We start from the raw sequence: 18,813 nt of genomic DNA on the forward strand, positions 1-18,813 counted from the left end.
TACGTTTCTCTCTAAGCAAGTCTTCATGTCAATATCACAGGTGGTTATGTATACTGCACTCAATCAAGGGTTAACCCTTTCAGAACCTTGCAGACCTATATACAACATCTCCCTCAAACCTTTCCTGATGACTATTATTGTTATACAGCTATTCATATGGTTGTGATCTGCCTCATCTCCCCTCAACACTTTGACTTTACAAATTCAGATAATCTGGAGGTTTTACTATCCTCCCTGAACGTGTTCTCCTCATAGTTGGAAGAATGGTAGTTTCTTGAATAGAAAACAGTCAGTTTGAACCATCTTCCTGATTGCTTGAGTTTTGAAGTTCTTTTCTGAATTTGAGGACCTTTTTATCTCTTGTATTTCCTAAAAGGAGGATTTGTCCTTGCTTGAACAGGCAATTTTCTTTTTATGGCTGTATCTTTAATCTTTAGAAATTGCTTCTCCCTTCCTAATGGTGCTGTCCATGGAGTTGTGTGCACCACATCTTCAACAGTATTTTCTCCAATTCTCTTAGTCGCTGCATGGGCTCCCAAGGCCCACCACATATAGCAACACAGGTAGTCAATGCCATGATTGGCCTGCCATGCTGATTGCTATGTGCAGAACCCTTGGATTGGCTACTCATAGCTACACAGAGGGAATTGAGCAATTGAAATATTGATGAAATCAATGCATTAATTTCCCTAACCTGATCACCCAAAGATTCTTCTTGCTTGAGGTGATATTCATTGTGATTGTTGAGAATCTTTCTTTGGAGGAAATGGAGGTCAGATATTGTACTTGAACTTGTCCCTTCCTAGTTTGCTGAGATTTAATTTATGACCTGAATTTGTCCTAACCAAATGTGTTATATTGCAATCTGACCAAGCAGTTGCAGATGCTTCAACTGTGTAAGAAGGAGTGAACTACTCAATTGCTGCCTCCTTGTTTGATTTTCTACTGGAAGTTTGTTGGCGAATGGAATCCGAATTCACTTCTGTGTTCATTGTACTGAAAAAGATTTTCACCGAATCAGCATAATCTCATGGATAGTGTGAAATACATTTCTAATTCCAGGTAGGTTAGATTAGATTCCCTACAGTGTGGAAACAGGCCCTTTGGTCCAACAAGTCCACACCACCCCTTGGAGCATCGCACCCAGACCCATCCCCCTATAACCCACATACCCCTGAACACTACGGGCAATTTAGTATGGCCGATCCACCTAGCCTGCACATCTTTGGAGTGTGGGAGGAAACCAGAGCACCTGGAGGAAACCCACGCAGACACGGGGAGAATGTGCAAACTCCACACAGACAATCGCCTGAGGCTGGAATTGAACCTGGGTCCCTGTGCTGTGAGGCTGCAGTGCTAACCACTGAGCCACTGTGCCACCACTGCCCCCCCAACACTCCCCCCAGGTAGCTTTACATTTTCTTTGTGTTCTATCATGAACTTATGAAGCCTTGCAAAATCTTCAACTGGCTGTTCCTTGACTGGTTGTACTTGGAGTTGTGATTTCTTGACTTTTTTGTTAGCACTCCTGGATTTTAAATGATATTGAAGTCAATTCAAGTCTTTCCACTCAGGAATGTGAATTTCTAATTGTGAAGTACGTAGAGATTTTCTAGTTTTTGGGGTCCTTTATGTTGTAGAATTGCTGGTAATATACTTTTAATTTTAAGGACAATGCCTCTGGACCATGTAAATGAACATCTGTCAGTTGTAAACAGTATTTTGTTAAAATGTTTGCTATGTGTCACCAGTCTCCCCTACTGGAGACTAATCCACCTCATTTACCTCTTTGTGTGGATAGCTCTATGACTTTTTTTGCCATTTACTGGCTGTGCCCTGCTTCCTGTCCCAGCGATAGATCCCTGAAAACCCAAATATCTGTTGGTCCCTGTCTTGAGTTTACTCAAGAAACTGAACATCTGCAACTCTCTGAAGTGATCACGTTCTGAAATTGATCTATTTATTTACAATAACACCTGATTTTTAAGCAAATTACTTTTTGGTACTGTCAGGGTTTGGTGCAGGTATAAGAGTACTCTGAGAAGAAGAGACAGCGGCACAATGCTCTCTCACCTCAAACTCCTACCTAATAGCACTTTGAGAGCATCATTACTCCACTGACTTCGCCGGTTCAAGTAGACCCACCATAAGCTTCTAAAATGGAGAATTGGTGCTGAGTATTAAACAATAATCTTACCAAAGATGCCCACATCTCATGAATAATAAAATAGAAAAATAAAACATGTTCCTTGAAACCTACTTTTTTGATTAAGCTATTGACCATCTCCTTAATATTGAATAACATGTACGATTTACAAAGTTTGTCTGGCTACACTCCAAAGAAGTGGCTTAGAACATTTTAATATATTAAAGATGCTATAGAAATGGAACATATGGTAATTGAGAATTCTGTGTTTAAACTGAAATGTATTTTTTTCTGTTAACAAATCTTTTGAGAGGTTGTCCTATGTAAGAGCAATGATTTAAATGGATTTATATCCTCTTAGGTTCAGAAAATTGTAAGATGATGTAATTGAAACATACTCAATTGTTGAAAGGGTGTATTCACTAGCTGGAGGGTTGAGAACTAAAGGCGATTGACTCAGGAAAAAGGCGTGGCCATATAGGACTGAGGCAATGAGACATTTTCTCACCTGAAGGGTTCTGCACCTTTGGAATTCTCTACCTCAGAGAGTTGTTGATGTTTGGTTTCTTGAGTAAATTTAAGACAGGTACCGGCAGATATTTGGGTTTTAAGGGGTCTGGGGCTGGGACAGGGAGTGAAGTTGAGGCCAGAAATTGGCCAGGATTTAATTTAATGGTGGAGCAGGCTTTAGGGGCTGTATTGTGTACAACTGCTCCTATTTTTAATGTCTTCCTTCACACTTTGCATACACCCCTTTCTTTTAAGACGAGTAAGTCAAACATCAGATTTTATGTTATCAGAGACAGAGCATAAAATCAAACAGATTATTAAACCTTCAACATAATAAGCCTGGATGACTGCCAATGAGTGTTAACCTTTAGACTGCTGACAATTTAAAAATATATTGGCTAATAGATGGAAGATATATGACTTGGAAACCACACATTTATATTGCCTCAGTGTTTCATGTCTGCATCAGCAACGTAGGAAATGGTACCACTTTCTTGTAATTTTTTAGGACCCATGCTTTTTGATCAAGATTTGAGTAAACAAAAGAAAGACATGCACTTCCATGGCATCTTTCACAAATTCAGAATGTGCCAAAGTGCTTTAAAGCCAATTAAATATTTTTTGAAGTTACTGTGGTTACTGTTATATGAGAATCATAGTGATCAGTTTGGGTACAGCTAATTTCTAAAGTAACAAGTAAAAGACGTATAAACAGTTTTTGTGATAACATTAAGAGATAAAATGAGCAATAAAACAGAAAGGGTTGGAAAGTTGATGCTGAGAGAGTGCAGCGCTGTCAGAGGGTCAGTACTGAGGGAGCTCTGCACTGTCAGAGGGTCAGTGCTGAGAGATCGCTTGTTGAGGGAGCATTGTGCAGATGGAGGTGACACCTTTCAAAGCAGACCTTAAATCAAAGTCCTGTCCAGCAGATCCTTGCAGCTGGATGTAAAAGATCCTGTGGCACCATTTCAAAGAAGAGCAGAAAAGTTCTTTCTTAAGCCCAGTAACTTAAAACAGGTTATCATGTTATAATCACATTGCTGTCTGAGAGCTAGATGTGCCCAAGTTGGCTGCTACACCTACTGTATTACAATGCTGACTTCATTTGAGAAGTATTTCATGATTTGTTAAGCACTTTGGGACACTCTGAGATTGTGAAAGGCGCTATCTAAATGTGGATATTCTTTTCAAGTCCATTTTATTTTACTGTTTGGAGAAGAAGCAAAGAGACACAGACTTTGCACAGAGAAAACTGTTAATTTGGGCCTGGAGGTTCTCAATCCCGGGAAGTTGGGTGAGAGGTGTAGGTGACAGTAAAACTGTGAAGGAATGAACCCCGCCCTATCATTGAGGCATTTTACTGATGATAATACAGGACAAAGAGCAGCTGCCTTTCATAGGAGGCAGCAGCTGATTTCGATAGTTCAAGAACCAATTAAGAGCATAAGATGTTGGAGCCTAAATAGGCAACTCAGCCCATTCATGCTGCCATTCAATCAGATTGTGGCTGATCCGATAATCTTCAACTCCACTTTCCTGCCTTTTCCTCATATCCTTTAATTCCCTTACTGATTAAAAATCTGTCTATCTTAGCCTTAAATATATTTAATAACCCAGCCACCACAATCCCTTATAGTAAAGCATTCCATAAATTCATAACCCTCTGAGAGAAGAAATTCCACCTCATCTGTGTCTTGAATGTGTGACCCCTTATTTGGAATTATACCCTTGCGTTCTAGTTACCCCCACAAGGTGAAGCAGCCTCTCTGCATCCACCTTGTCAAGTCCCCTTTTATGTTTCAATAAAGTCACCTCCCATTCTTCTAAACTCCAATGAGTACAGAGCTAATTTATCCTCATAGGACAGTCACTGCTTAGTGAACCTAGTGAACCTTCTCTGCACTGCCTCTAATGACATCATATCTTTACTAAGATAAAGGGATCAAAACTGTTCACTGTATTTCATGGTCTGACTAGTACCTTGTAAAGTTTTAGCAATACTTTCTTATCCTCCAATCTTTTGGAATGAATGCCAATATTTCCCTTGCCTTCCTATTACCCACTGAACTTGCTTTTAGCCTTTTGTGATTCATGCATGAGTCCTCTCAAATCCCTCTGTAGTGTAGTTTTCTACAGCCCTTCTCAGTTTAAATAATATTCAGCTGCTGTATGATGCTTGCCAAAGTTCACAACCTTATATTTTCCCAAATGAAAGCAGAAATTGCTGGAAAAGCTCAGCGGGCCTGGAAGCATCTGTGGAGAGAAATCAGAGTTAACGTTTCAGGTCCTGAAGTTCCGAGGAAGGGTCATTCGACCTGGAATGTTAATTCTGATTTCTCTCCACAGATGCTACCAGACTTGATGAGCTTTGCCAGCAATTCTGTTTTTATTTCTGAATTACAGCATCTGCAGTTATTTTGGGTTTTACTTATAGTTTCCCACATTACAGCCCATCTACCAGGTGACATGGTGACTCAGCGGTTAGCACTGCTCCCTCACATCACCAATGACCCACGTTTGATTCCATCCTAGGGTGACTGTCTGTGCGGAGTTTGCAGGTTCTCCCTGTGTCTGTGTGAGTTTCCTCCAGGTGCTCCAGTTTTGTCCCACAGTCCAAAAGATGTTTAGGTTAGGTGAATTGGCCATGCTAAATTGTTCATATTGTCCAGGGATGTTTAGGTTAGGTGGGTTAGACATGGGAATTGCAGGGGTAGGGGAATTGGTATGGGTGGGATGCTCTTCAGAGGGGCAGGGTGGATTTGTTGGGCCAAATGGCCTGTTTCTGCACTGTAGGGACTCTCTGACTCTACCAAGTTTTGCTCTGTTACCCAATCAATTTACATCCCTCTGTAGACTCTTTGTGTCATCCTCACCACATGCTTTCCCACCTATCTTTGTATCATCTGCAAACTTAGTGATAGTACATTCACATTCTTCATCATTAATATATATTTTAAATAATGAAGGGCCCAGCAATGATCTCTTGTGGCCTTCCACTAATTACAGGCTATCATCCGGAAAATATTTCCCCTTATCTTAACTCTCTGTTTTCCTTTAGTTAACCAATCCTCTGTCCATGCTGATATACTGCCTCCAGCACCACAAGGTGTTGTCATATTAAGCATCCTATCTTGTGATACATTGTCAAACACCTTCTGGAAATCCAAACGTATTTACGTCCACTGCTACACCTGTATCTATGCAGCTTGTTAGCTGATCAAATACTTCTATTCAGTTTGTCAGACATGATTTTATCTTTGTGAAGCAATGCTGACTGTGCATGATTGTATTATGTACTTTTAAATGCTCAGCTATTAGATCCTTTATAATGGACTTTAACACTTTTCCAAAAACAGATGTTAAGCTAACTGGCTCATAGTTAACCAGAGTTAGTTTTCTCCTTCCCATTTTAAATGGAAGTGTTGCAATGGCCATTGTCCAACCATTTGGGACATTTCCAGAATTTCAGGATTCTTGAGACGTTATTACCAGTACGTTCGCTATCTGTGTAATTACATCCTCTACTATCCCAGGATGCATCTCATCAGGTCCAATGGATATGTTGTCTTTCAGTCCCAATGTTTTCCTAACACTTTTTGGGACTGTTTTTTGTTGTATTGCTTTTTGCCATCCACAGGAGGCTTCCTATTGAGTATTGAGATCACCAGCTAAATGGAGGTGCCCCACCCCCACCCAGCAAAGCCTAGGGTAGATCTTGCAACCATAGAATGGATCCAAGGCATTGAAGGCAACATCCATGGTCCCAGTAATCTCCTAGAGGTGTTTCCCATGTTACCCTTACCCCCATAAACTTGTTAGATTGTTTTTCACCTAAAATTTGCTCAATATATCTTAAATTCCTCAGCAATGCCCAGCTCTCTGTATGTCCCCCTTTCCTGTGCCCACCCCTCACAATAACCTCCTGCTCCAGTGTTCAGCTCTCCAAATGCCCACCTCTCCTGATGGCACTGATGAAGCTTCACAACTGCCATCTCTGTGACCTGGTCAAAACATGGAGATAACAAGGTGTAGAGCTGGATGAACACAGGAGGCCAAGCAGCATCAGAGGAGTAGAAAAGCTGCCGTTTCAGGCCGAAATCCTACTTCAGAAATGGGGGAGGGGAAGGGGGTTCTGAAATAAATAGGGAGAGAGGGGGAGGCGGATAGAAGATGGATAGAGGAGAAGAGAGGTGGAGAGAAGACAGACAGGTCAAAGAGGCAGGGATGGAGCCAGTAAAGGTGAGTGTAGGTGGGGAGTTAGGGAGGAGATAGGTCAGCCCAGGGAGGGCGGACAGGTCAAGGGGGGTGCAGGATGAGGCAGGTAGGAGATGGGGATGAGGCTTGAGGTGGGAGGAGGGGATAGGTGGGAGGAAGGACAGCTTAGGGAGGCAGGGGCGAGCTGGGCTGGTTTTGGGATGCATTAGGTGGAGGGGAATTTTGAAGTTTGTTAAGTCCACAATGATACCATTGGGCTGCAGGGTTCCCAAGCAGAACATGAGGTGCTGTTCCTGCAACCTTCGGGTGGCATCGTTGTGGCACTGCAGGAGGCCCAGCATGGACATGTCATCTGAGGAATGGGAGGGGGTGTTGAAATGGTTCACAACTGGGAGGTGCAGTTGTTTATTGTGAACCGAGCATAGATGTTCTGCAAAGCGGTCCCCAAGTCTCCGCTTGGTTTCCCCAATGTAGAGGAAGCCACAATGGAAACAGCGGATTCACAGCAGATGTGCAGGTGTACATCCACTTGATGTGGAAAATCTTCATGGGGCCTGGGATGGGGGTGAGGCGGGAGGTGTAGGGACAGGTGCTACAATCTCCAAAACATGGAGAGCCTGCCCACCCTTCTCAACTGAATGGCAGACCTGTTGGGAGGCTCTTGGTTATTTTGTTGAACAGATCCCGCTGTCAGGAAGTTTGGGCTCAAGACTCACTTTCAACTTTGCGTCAGACCCCCGATACGCTTTGCAAGACTAAGCCCTATTTCTTGCATTTGAGATGCTGCTTGATTTGCTGAATGTTTCCAACATTTTGATTTTTTTAATCTCAGGCAAGTGCCCAAAGCCCAGGTGAAAGCTGAAGGAGCATGGGATTTATTTGATAATTGTTCACAACTGCTTTTAATCGAGAGAATTCGGTACCCGCCAGAGGAGGCTTTTGGTTATTTTCTGCACAAGGAAGATGATTGTTTTTGATTTGATTTTAAGACACTTAGTTGCATTGATTGAGAAACTGCTTTGGGAGATTGCCGCATAACTGAAGTGTGAGATTTCCATTCAACGATCACTGAACACACGTTATGATGTGGTATATTTTGAATGCATCCTCTTGAGAAGATGTTGGATTTCATTTTATACAGAATAAGGCTTTGAAAGTCGATTTCTTTTCTGCAATCCTAATTGTATCTTACTTTGCAAGTTTCAAGCATTTCCATACACTTAAGCTTTGTCAAACAAGATAACAGGTTGAAATTCTATACTACCCATATTTCTAATTCTACAGTGACAATCTGAGTGAATACAACATATAATATTTCTCTGTCTTTACTTCTCCTTCTTTATGACTCTATGGTTCACTCTCACTCTTTCCCCCTCGCATTCTCCGCTTCTCCCTCATTGTTTGTCAATCTCTATTACTTTCTATAGCTCTGTCTCTCCATTTCCCTGCCACTCTCTGTCTCTTCTCTCCTTCTCTCTCACTCCTTATGTCACTGTTTGTTGCTGTATCTATTTGTCTTTCTTTTTCTTTCATTCTTCTCTTTCTCTCTTTATCTAGCAATCTCCATCTGTTCGTCTCTCTCTCTTTCTCTGTCTGTCCCTCTGATAAAGAGTGATCTGGGTAACTTTGTGTATGAAGCTACAGATTGCCATGTTATGGTGCAGAGCTCAGAAGCTCAACAAACTACTCTGCAATGATTTGCCCAATATCCAGAATATATCAAAGCTGGAAGTAATGAGTGGTACCCTCAAATAACTGTTGTCTCAGTTTATGATATTGTTGTAATGATGATACTGTTGAATAATTGCACTTTAGGAACATGATGACATTCACAGAGTGTGTTCCACTATTCTGTGAGATCATGGCTGATCTGTACCTTAATTCCATTCAACTGCATTGGTTACATAACCTCCATCCAATCAAAATCTACCAATCTCACCATTTGACTCTTATCCGGTACTCCTCCAACAACTGGAGGCCGGGTCCGCCCTATTCTCCAGAGCTGCAAGTGTGACTTTGACCGCTGTCACCGTATCATGGCTTCCTTCCCACAAAAATGTAATGAATTGCTAGAATTTGAACCAGTGCTAGGTAGAGAGCAAGGATGTGAGGTTGACCCCTATGAAGCTCCTTCTTGCCCCTCAGAGGTGAGTTGAGACCATAGTAATGGTTGGCAGTGGCATTCAATGGTTGACCATTAGAGAGAAAAACCAGAAAGAATATAGCTATCTCCTACCATCAGGTTCAGTGCAAAGTGTCATTTTTCTTCATGGATAAGACCTCTAGTATCGTAAAATATACTTTATGTTCACACTTCACTAAGCCCAACATACACTCAATGGTGCATGAGCGTGCTTAATGAGGTGACATCAATTCCTCTTCCATTACAACACAATATACCTTCCCTTAGCCTTGTAAACACATCACACTTTCAATTGCACACAATGCCCCTTGCAACCTCACTCAGACCTTTCTCCTGTCTCATGATCCCTGATGGAGTAGCTCCACTTGTTGAAAGCAAGCTCCAAAACCTCCTCCCGATTGAGTATGATGATGGCCAACTCTGGCACACTGCCTCCCATCTTTAGCCTTTCACATATAATGTGGGTCCTCTTTCTCCTGCAAAGAAAATGTAACTTTGCAATAATTTGGTTGATACTGGATAATGATTCCTTCACTCTTCTGACCACGTAAACCTCCACAGGCTGAGGAATCTGCAGCGGCAGATAGATAATGAATTAATTTAACTTCTTCCACAAACCCCTACCAATAGCAGATCCTTCATATATACAAGGGTGGTGTACAGCAGCATTGCTCCATCATGCTACTTCCAAGTTATGTTCAGCAATAAAGTTAATTGAACTTACTCATAATGCAATATTTCTCTTATGAAACCTCAATCACCCTAGCAGAAGAAATGGAGCTACTATGGTGCTCCCAGCACTGCGCCTAAGACGACCTGATGACCAAAGGCTGTTTACCTTGTTCCTTGGTCAAGCTGGGTGGCCTCCACCTACCATCAGTTGGTCTGAGAAACTGCTGTCTGGCATTTAACGCCTGGAGGAGTGCTCTCAAGGCAAAATAATCAAACCTTGGAACAGTCCTTTTCCTTCTTCCTTTGCTCCTTTCTCTCACCCATCTCTGGAGAGACACAGAGGATTCCAGTCTGATTCTGAAGATATCTCTGCCCTCATCAGGATTATGTTGGAAATACATTCAGCTCTGTCTTGTTTTACGATCTTTTCATGGACAAGTAAACACACAACAAATACACAGAAATTGGCACTCATCAGTGTCAATGAATCAAAATATGCACCAATAGGAAGAAATTCTTCTCCCCTCATGAATGTTGCCATCCCTGGTGCACCTGACTCAGCCCTGTGCCACTGTCTTTAGATGAGTGACTGTGACCTCCTCCTAGGGCTGCCAGGATGGTATCCTGAGCTCATATTAATTTTGGATGTTAGGTTGTGAATTGTGTATTTATTTTATAGTTCGATTTATTCTGCTTTTTTTATTGCAAATATTAGTTTGCCTGTTTAACCCCATGGAATCATGTAACTTTACGTTCTTAGTGAGTATCTGGGAATTTTTTTTTCTTTATTCATTCAAGGGATGAGACCGTCGCTGGCTAGGGTGCATTTATTGCCTATCTCTAACTGCCTAGGGGGAAGTTCAGAGTCAACCACATTGCTGTGGGTCTGCAGCCACATGTAGGCCAGACCAGGTAAGGATGGCAGTTTCCTTCCCTAAAGGGCATTAGTGAACTAGATGGGTTTTTCCTGACAATTGACAATGGATTCATGGTCATCATGATACTGTTAATTCCAGATATTTATTGAATTCAAATTCCACCATCTTCCATGGCAGGATTTGAACCCAGGTCCCCAGAACATTATCTGGGTCTCTGGATTAACAATTCAGCAGTAATACCACCAGGCCATTGCCTCCCCAATCTCAAGCTTCATCTATTTTAAACAAAGAAAAGGACTGTCCCTTGCTAGACCATGTCATGAATTTGGTTGTCTTGTCTAGAATCATAACGGTCAGAGGGTTAGGGCTGAGGGAGCACTACAATGTTGGAAAGTCAGTGCTGAGGCAGTACTGCATTATCCAAGGGCTACTGCTGAGGAATTGCAGCACCATCAGAGAATCAAAACTTGAGGACCTCTACATTATCATAAGTTCAGTACTTCAAAGAAAAAATGATTAATGTCATGTCCCTCCAACTATGCAGGGGGCCAGTACACAGGAAGTTCTGTACTGTCACAGGCAGTACAGAAGGATTACTGCAATGTGGATTCTCTGTACTGGGAGAGAACTTCAAGATCGGAGGGCCAATACTGAGTGAGTGCTGCATGGTAGAAGGTCAGTACTGTCAGTGTACCTCATTGTGGAGGGAATGACACTGAGAGAATATTGTGTTGTAGGAGGGACATGACATTAATCTGAAAGGTTAAATCTTCTGTATTCAAGGCAATGAAAAATAGATTGTGCAAACTACCTTTATAATTTAATCATTATTGGTGTCCTCTTTCATTACTGTAGCTTTTAAACTACTTGCCTACTTCCTATGGCTATTCAGTGAGGTTATACTTCTCATCTTGAACATACAAGATGGTGCTTTCAAGATTATTGAATTTTAATTATAGTTTAAAATAAATTTGTAGAAGTATTAATGCATCAATGTGTTATGCCAATGATAGAATTCAATGATTAGCTTTTACAGTGGATCGATTTCGTTAAATGTGCAAGAATTTCACTTCAAGTCATCATCTTTTGTAATCATACCAAGGCAGCTGTACTAACTTCAAGCAATCCGAAGTGGTTGAGTAACATCTATTTTAAGATCTTGCTTATGAATACAAACCGAAATTAGTGATTTAACCGTGGTTCTTCTATACTTTGATGCGTCGCAATCTGTTTAGATGTTTTCACATGCATTCACACAGCTGCTATATGGATTAGAGGTGGCTTAATGTTGAGTGTCTATTATAAAGTCTGTAAATTGTTTAGAGAAAGCACATGGAAATTTTTCTCCATTATTGTAATAGATGGAAATGAGAGTGAGTTGTATTCGACCTTTTGTTGACCTTTTCACAAAATTACATTATATTTGCAGTGCATGAAAACACAATCAGCGTAACTGGTCTATTACCTCCAAAAGGAGATTAATAAAGTGTCTCAAGTTGGAATGTCCAACAAGGTTGAAGCCGTGGGAAGAAAGAGGCATTGTAGCAGTGTGAATATGGAATTGGTTAAATGTTAGCAAACTTGAGGAAAGATGAGCAACAGTTTATTCTGACCTGTACACGAACCACAGAAAACTAGCACATGGGTTCAGCGGATAATCAGGAAGGCTAATGGAATAATGACTCTTATTTCAACAGGGTTGGAGTATGGAGAAGTCCAATTGCAACTGTACAAGGTGCTGGTGAAACCACATCTGGAGTACTGCAAGCAGTTCTGGTCCCCTTATCTAAGAAAGTCAGGGATGTTCCTTCATCAATCTCTTGCCTTTTGTACCCAGGTCGCATGTGGTTGTAGGTTTCTGATACAGGTCTGAATTTGCAACATTGTATTCAGTTTCTGGCTTGTTGATATGTAAGTACTATTTTGAAACATATTTAAATTGCTTCATTTAAATTTATTTAATGGCATAAAATGCAGAATAAAGAAAGACAAAAAATATGATTTGATTATCAAGAATAAACCACAACCCAGTGTATTTACTTGTTTTTCAGTTTTAAATGTTTTAGTGTTTATTTGCGTCTTGGTGCAGTTGACTACTCAATATCTTTTAGACCTTTACTCAGTTGCTGACACAGCAATATCCAAAATTGCACTTTAATGTAGTTTAGTCTGTTCTAAGTATGTTGGAAAGCTCGTATCTTTTCTGGTATTAACTGATGAAGCTTTTGATTAAATGTCCTAAGACATTCTGCAGCTTGGTGTCAAATTTTATCTGATAACATTCCTAAGAGCCCCCTTCAAATGTTTCACTGTGTTAAATGCTCTATATAAATGCATGCAGTTTATTACATGGGACAAATGTGGATATAATGCGTTGTCACTATTGCCTTTCCCTCTAAGCTGCATGGCAGCACAGCCATTCTAAGGGTTAACACAGGTGCATTGGCCTGTCCAGTACGGATGCCCAGTTTCGGAAGTCACTGCAGCGCATCACTAATCTGTGTGTATCATGCAGTTTAAGATTGGCTGTTACCCTTTGTTGTGTATGCTGTTGAAGCTTTATCTCTTCCAATCTTTATTGCTTCACATTCAGTTGATTCTGCTATTGACTTCCTTCAACTATGCTAAGACTCTTTCTGATAGAGCTGTCTGACTTTTTGTGACAAATTGACTTTTATCCTAACACGTCTCCAGCGAAGTAATACCTAATTATATCCATGTCCAATCTTGCACAGTGCCCACCAACGGTTCATAAATGGCTGCTGGACTTATAATAGCTGGAGTATTGTGTGCAGTTCTGGAATCCACATTGTAGACAGGTGTGAAAACATTGGAGATGGTGCAGGGGAGGTTTACCAGGATGTTTCCTGGGCTGGACAGTTCCTGTTAAGAAGAAAGATTGGACACACTGGTGTTGCTTTCCTGAGAGCAGAGGAGATTGAGAGGGGACATGAATGAGATTGTCTAAAATTATGAGGGCCATCAATAGGCCAGACAGGAAGAAACTTTTCCCCTTGATGGATGGATCAATGACCAGAGGGCATAGATTTCAGTTAAGGGGCAGATGTGAGGAAAAAACTTTTTCACCCAGAGGGTGGTGGGAATCTGGAACTCGCTTCTTGTCGGTGTGGTAGTGGTAGAAACCCTCATTACATTTAGGAAGTTTTTAGATGTACATTTGGAATGCCAAGGCATTCAAGGCTATTGGCCAGGTGCTAGAGAATTGGATTAGAATATTTAGGTGTGACCTTTAACCAGTGTGGATGTGATCTACCGGAGGGGGGGTTTTCTCTTTGCCGCAGATCGCTACAATTGTATGACAAGGAGATCAAGCTGTTCTACCACTCAATTAGACCATGGCGGATCTACATCCTAGTTCTATTCTTATTTCTTTAATCTCATCCGACAAATATCCATCAAACTCAGTTTTGAAATTAAGAGATGACAAAGTGTGGAGCTGGATGAGTACAGCAGGCCAAACAGCATTAGGACCACAAAAGCTGACATTTCGGGCCTAGACTCTTCAGCAGAAAAGGGGGATGGAGAGAGGATTCTGAAATAAATAGGGAGAGATGGGGAGGCGGACCGAGATGGATAGAGGAGAGGATAGGTGGAGAGGAGAATATGTGGGGGGAGTTAGGAGGGGAAAAGTCAGTCCGGGAGGATGGACAGGACAAGGGGGTGGAATGAGGTTAGTAGGTAGGAAATGGAGGTGTGGCTTGAGGCGAGGTGGGGGGATAGGTGAGAGGAAGAACAGGTTAGGGAGGCAGGGATGAGCTGGGCTGGTTTTGGGATGCAGTGGGGGTAGGGGAGACTTTGAAGCTGGTGAAGTCCACATTGATACCATTGGGCTGCAGGGTTCCCAAGCGGAATATGAGTTGCTGTTCCTGCAACCTTCGGGTGGCATCATTGTGGCACTGCAGGAGGCCCAGGATGGACATGTTGTTGAAGGAATGGAAGGTGGAGTTAAAATGGTTCGTGACTGGGAGGTGCAGTTGTTACTCTCCTCTGCATCTTTCTTCTCCTTTATCCATCTTCAGTCCGCCTCCTCCTCTCTCCCTATTTATTTCAGAACCCTCTCCCCATCCCCCTCACCTGATGAAGGGTCTAGGCCCGAAACGTCAGCTTTTGTGCTCCTGAGATGCTGCTTGCCCTGCTGTGTTCATCCAGCTCCACACTTTGTTATCTTGGATTCTCCAGCATCTGCAGTTTCCATTATCTCTCAGTTTTGAAATTGTCAGTTGATCTCCAATCTTAGTGCTTTTTGATTGGAATTCCAGATTTCCGTTTCCTGTGGCGTGAGGAAGCACTTCCTCAGTCACCTAAATGGATCAGCTCCAACTTTAAGTGCTCTCCTTGTTGTTCTCATCACCTCTTAGCACAGGAAATCGCTATCCTACCCATTATTTTTCATTATCTGAAACATCTCAGTTAGATAATTCTTGACAATTACAATTTCGAGTTACAATTCTAGCCTTAAGGGTTCTTGGTGGCAGAATGGTAAAATCCCCTCCTCTGGACTAGAAGGGTTAGTTTCAAACTTCACCTGCTCCAGAAGTGTGTAATAACAGCGTTGAACAGATTGATCAGAAAATATCCACAAATCTGGCAGTTGAGACCTGTCCTCTTTTTAACCCTTTCAGTTCTGTTGTTTCTGATCTTGTTTGGTGCCCTAATTGTAAGCCCCCCCATTCTATATGCTCTCGCAGTGTAGATGAGGAAAGCTACTGACTGGATACATCTAAAGGAGTCTGAAGCAAATTTTCAAATGCCCAGCTGTGATACGCTGTCTGTTTGGCCAAGAGTCAAATGTAAAGAAAGCCACTCATGTTTCAGCTGATGCATACGGTGTATTGTTCGAAGCATTTTGGGCACTGTGCTGGTCCCAAATGAGAGAGATCGAAAATGTGTTTAATTTAGAGCATCTGTTAGGGCTGTTCTAGCCACTTGCCTTATCGATTGCAATTAGGTAATGAAATTTCAAATCAGGCCTAATTAACATTGTTGTGTGTTATTCAAGCTGTCATTCTAAATAAATGTGAACGGCGATTATAGAAATAACCAACTCACATTTATGCAGAACCTTTCATGATCTCAGGACATCTGAAAGTTCGTCTCAGCTAATTGCCAGATAATCTGTTTTATTTGAGGTATACATTTTGGCAAAGATGCTGAGCTTTCTTTGCTGGGTGATCTTTTATGACCTCCTCAGACAGCAAGTTACATTTTGTTTTAACATAAAATGGAAACTCAGCCTGTCTGGTAGCATCTGTGGAGAGAAAAACAGAATTAACACTACAAGTCCAATACAACTGTTCTCCAGAACTGTTCCAAAGAAGGGGCATATTGGACACAAAACATTGACATTGTTTCTCCCTTCACAGATGCCAATAGGTCTGCTGAGTTTCTCTAGCTATTTCGGTTTTTATTTTGGATCTTTATCATCTAGTGTACTTTGTTTTATCTTAGCTAAAAGACAGCTCCTTTGACAGTGCGACACTCCTTCAGTACTGCCTTGAGGTGAGTACCATTTTGCCAAATCATGGAGTAGGCCCCTGAGCCCAGAACCTTTTGATACAGAGGCAAGACTGTGTTATGTACCCATGAAGTCACAGTTGGTGGTATAGGCTTGCACTGCATTATCTGGAAGTAGGATTAAGGACATAAGGAGCAAGAGGGTAATGAGAGAAAGGGTTGGCCCACTCAAGGACAAAGGAGGGAAGTTATGCGAGGAGCCAGAAAAAATGAGTGAGATCCTTAACAAGTACTTCGCATCGGTATTCACTGAGGAGAGGGACATGATGGCTGTTGAGGTTAGGGATAGATGTTTGATTACTCTAGGTCAAGTTGGCATAAGGAGGGAAGTGTTGGGTATTTTAAAAGGCATTAGGGTGGACAAGTCCCCAGTCCAACTGGGATCTATCCCAGGTTACTGAGGGAAGCCAGAGACGAAATAGTTGGGGCCTTAACAGATATCTTTGCAGCATCCTTGAGCACGGGTGAGGTCCTGGAGAACTGGAGAATTGCTAATGTTGTCCTCTTGTTTAAGAAGGGTAGGAAGGATAATCTAGGTAATTATAGACTGGTGAGCCTGATGTCCGTGTTGGGGAAGCTGCTGGTGAAGATGCTGAGGGAGAAGATCTATTTACATTTGGAAGAAAATGGGCTCCTTAGTGATAGGCAGCATGGTTTTGTGCAGGGAAGGTCATGTCTTACCAACTTGATAGAATTCTTTGAGGAAGTGACAAAGTTGATAGGTGAGGGAAGGGCTGTGGATGTCATATACTGGACTTCAGTAAGGTGTTTAATAAGGTTCCCCATGATAGGCTGATGGAGAAGGTGAAGTTGCATGGGGTCCAGGGTGAACTAGCTAGATGGATAGAGAACTGAATGGGCAACAGGAGACAGAGAGTTGTAGTTGAAGGGAGTTTCTCAAAAAAGAGAACTGTGACCAGTGGTGTTACACAGGGATCCATGTTGGGGCCACAGTTAGTTTGTGGTATACATAAATGATCTGGAGGAAGGTATTGATGGTCAGATGACACTAAGATTGGTGGAGTAGCAGATAGTGAAGGGGACTGTCGGAGAATGCAGCAGAATATAGGTTGATTGGAGAGTTGGGTGGAGAAATGGCAGATGGAGTTCAATCCAGGCAAATGCGAGGTGATTCATTTTGGAAGATCCTGTTCAAGAGCAAACTATACAGTAAATGGAAAAGCCCTGGGGAAAATTGATGCACAGAGATATCTGGGTGTTCAGGTCCATTGTACCCTGAGGGTGGCAAAGCAGGTCAATAGAGTGGTCACGAAGGCATACGGCATGCTTTCATTCAGTGGCCAGGGTATTGAGTATAAGAGTTGGCAGGTCATGTTACAGTTGTATAGGATTTTGTTTTGGCCACATTTAGAGTACTGCGTACAGTTCTGGTTGCCACATTACCAAAAGGATGTGGATGCTTTGGAGAGGGTGCAGAGGAGGTTCACCAGGATGTTGCCTGATATGGCCAGCTATGAAGAGAGGTTGAGTAGATTAGGATTATTTACATTAGAAAGACAGAGGTTGAGGGGGCACCTGATTGAGGCCTACAAAATCATGAGCGGGATAGACAGGGTGGATAGCAAGAATCTTTTTCCCCAGAGTGAGGGGACTCAATTACTAGGGGTCACAATTTCAAGGTGAGAAGGGAAAAGTTTAAGGGAGATATGCATGGAAAGTTCTTTACGCAGAGGGTGGCGGGTGCCTGGAACATGTTGCCAGCGGAGGTGGTAGAACGGGCATGATAGCATCATTTAAGATGTATCTGGACAGATATACGAAAAGGCAGGGAGCAAAGGATACAGTTCCTTGGAAAATAGGTGATGGGTTTAGATAGAGGATCTGGATTGGTGCAGGCTTGGAGGGCCGAAGGGCCTGTTCCTGTGCTGTAATTTTCTTTGTTCTTTGTTCTTTGTACTTCCAGATTTAGTAGATAAATTTGAACTCATGTCTCCAGCGCATCAGCCTCATTAGTTCACTGACATCACCACGGTGCCACTAATCACCCCCACTTTCAGACCCACCCTGAGGATGTCTACATGTCAAAAAGCAGTCCATTAGCTGTAATGCACATCCTTTATTAATAAGTAGTAAATTGCAGCAACACAACAATGATGTACTGGCTTCTCAAGAATGTCAAAGGTTGACTTGCATTAATGCGCTAGGAATAGAATTTTGACTTCTCAAGTGGTAGAAGTACTTGCATTTCTACAGGATTTTTTTTACACCTGCAAGTCTCAAAGCACTTGGATGAACTAAATGCTTTTGAAGTGTAGTCACTGTAATAATGTAGAAAAGGTGAACAAGAAGTTTTGTAGATGAGCTGTTTCCTAATTGTGTTGACAACACAGCGAAAACCTTAAAACATTGGACCATCTTAAGGGAACAAAGGAAGGTAGAGAGGTTTAAGGATCAAATAGATGAAGACTCAACTGCCAAGAGTAAGGTAATGAAAATCAATATGCAGAAGTGGGAAGAATTGGAGGAGAAGGCAGATTCAGCAGGCAATTAGAAAAAGCACTAATGGAATTAAAAATAAAGGTTTGCTTGTATTTATGACATCGGTTTGAAATATAATAGCACAGAAGACTTACATTAATATTTTGCTCACCTTACCTAAGGAAGGATATACTGCCTTTACAAAGACTGCAACTAATGATCACTAAACTGATTCCTTGGATGAATAAGCTGTTCTTTGAGGAAAGATTAATTAT

At 41.9% G+C, this 18,813-nt stretch overlaps 1 protein-coding gene across 4 annotated transcripts in view; it reads left to right on the top strand.

Moving 5' to 3' along the window:
* The window catches only part of fgf14 (fibroblast growth factor 14), a 510,221-nt gene that overhangs the window by 233,081 nt on the left and 258,327 nt on the right, over positions 1–18,813 (top strand). The window contains exon 1 of one of the 4 annotated variants that reach the window (XM_048532721.2): positions 12,416–12,475. The exons of the other annotated variants lie outside the window; for them this stretch is intronic. The gene's annotated coding sequence lies outside the window, so the exon portion shown is untranslated. Of the gene's footprint in view, positions 1–12,415; positions 12,476–18,813 lie in introns of those variants that run through there. 4 annotated transcript variants of the gene reach the window in all.

This window comes from Stegostoma tigrinum, chromosome 6, assembly GCF_030684315.1.
Source record: "Stegostoma tigrinum isolate sSteTig4 chromosome 6, sSteTig4.hap1, whole genome shotgun sequence".
NCBI lineage: Eukaryota > Metazoa > Chordata > Chondrichthyes > Orectolobiformes > Stegostomatidae > Stegostoma > Stegostoma tigrinum.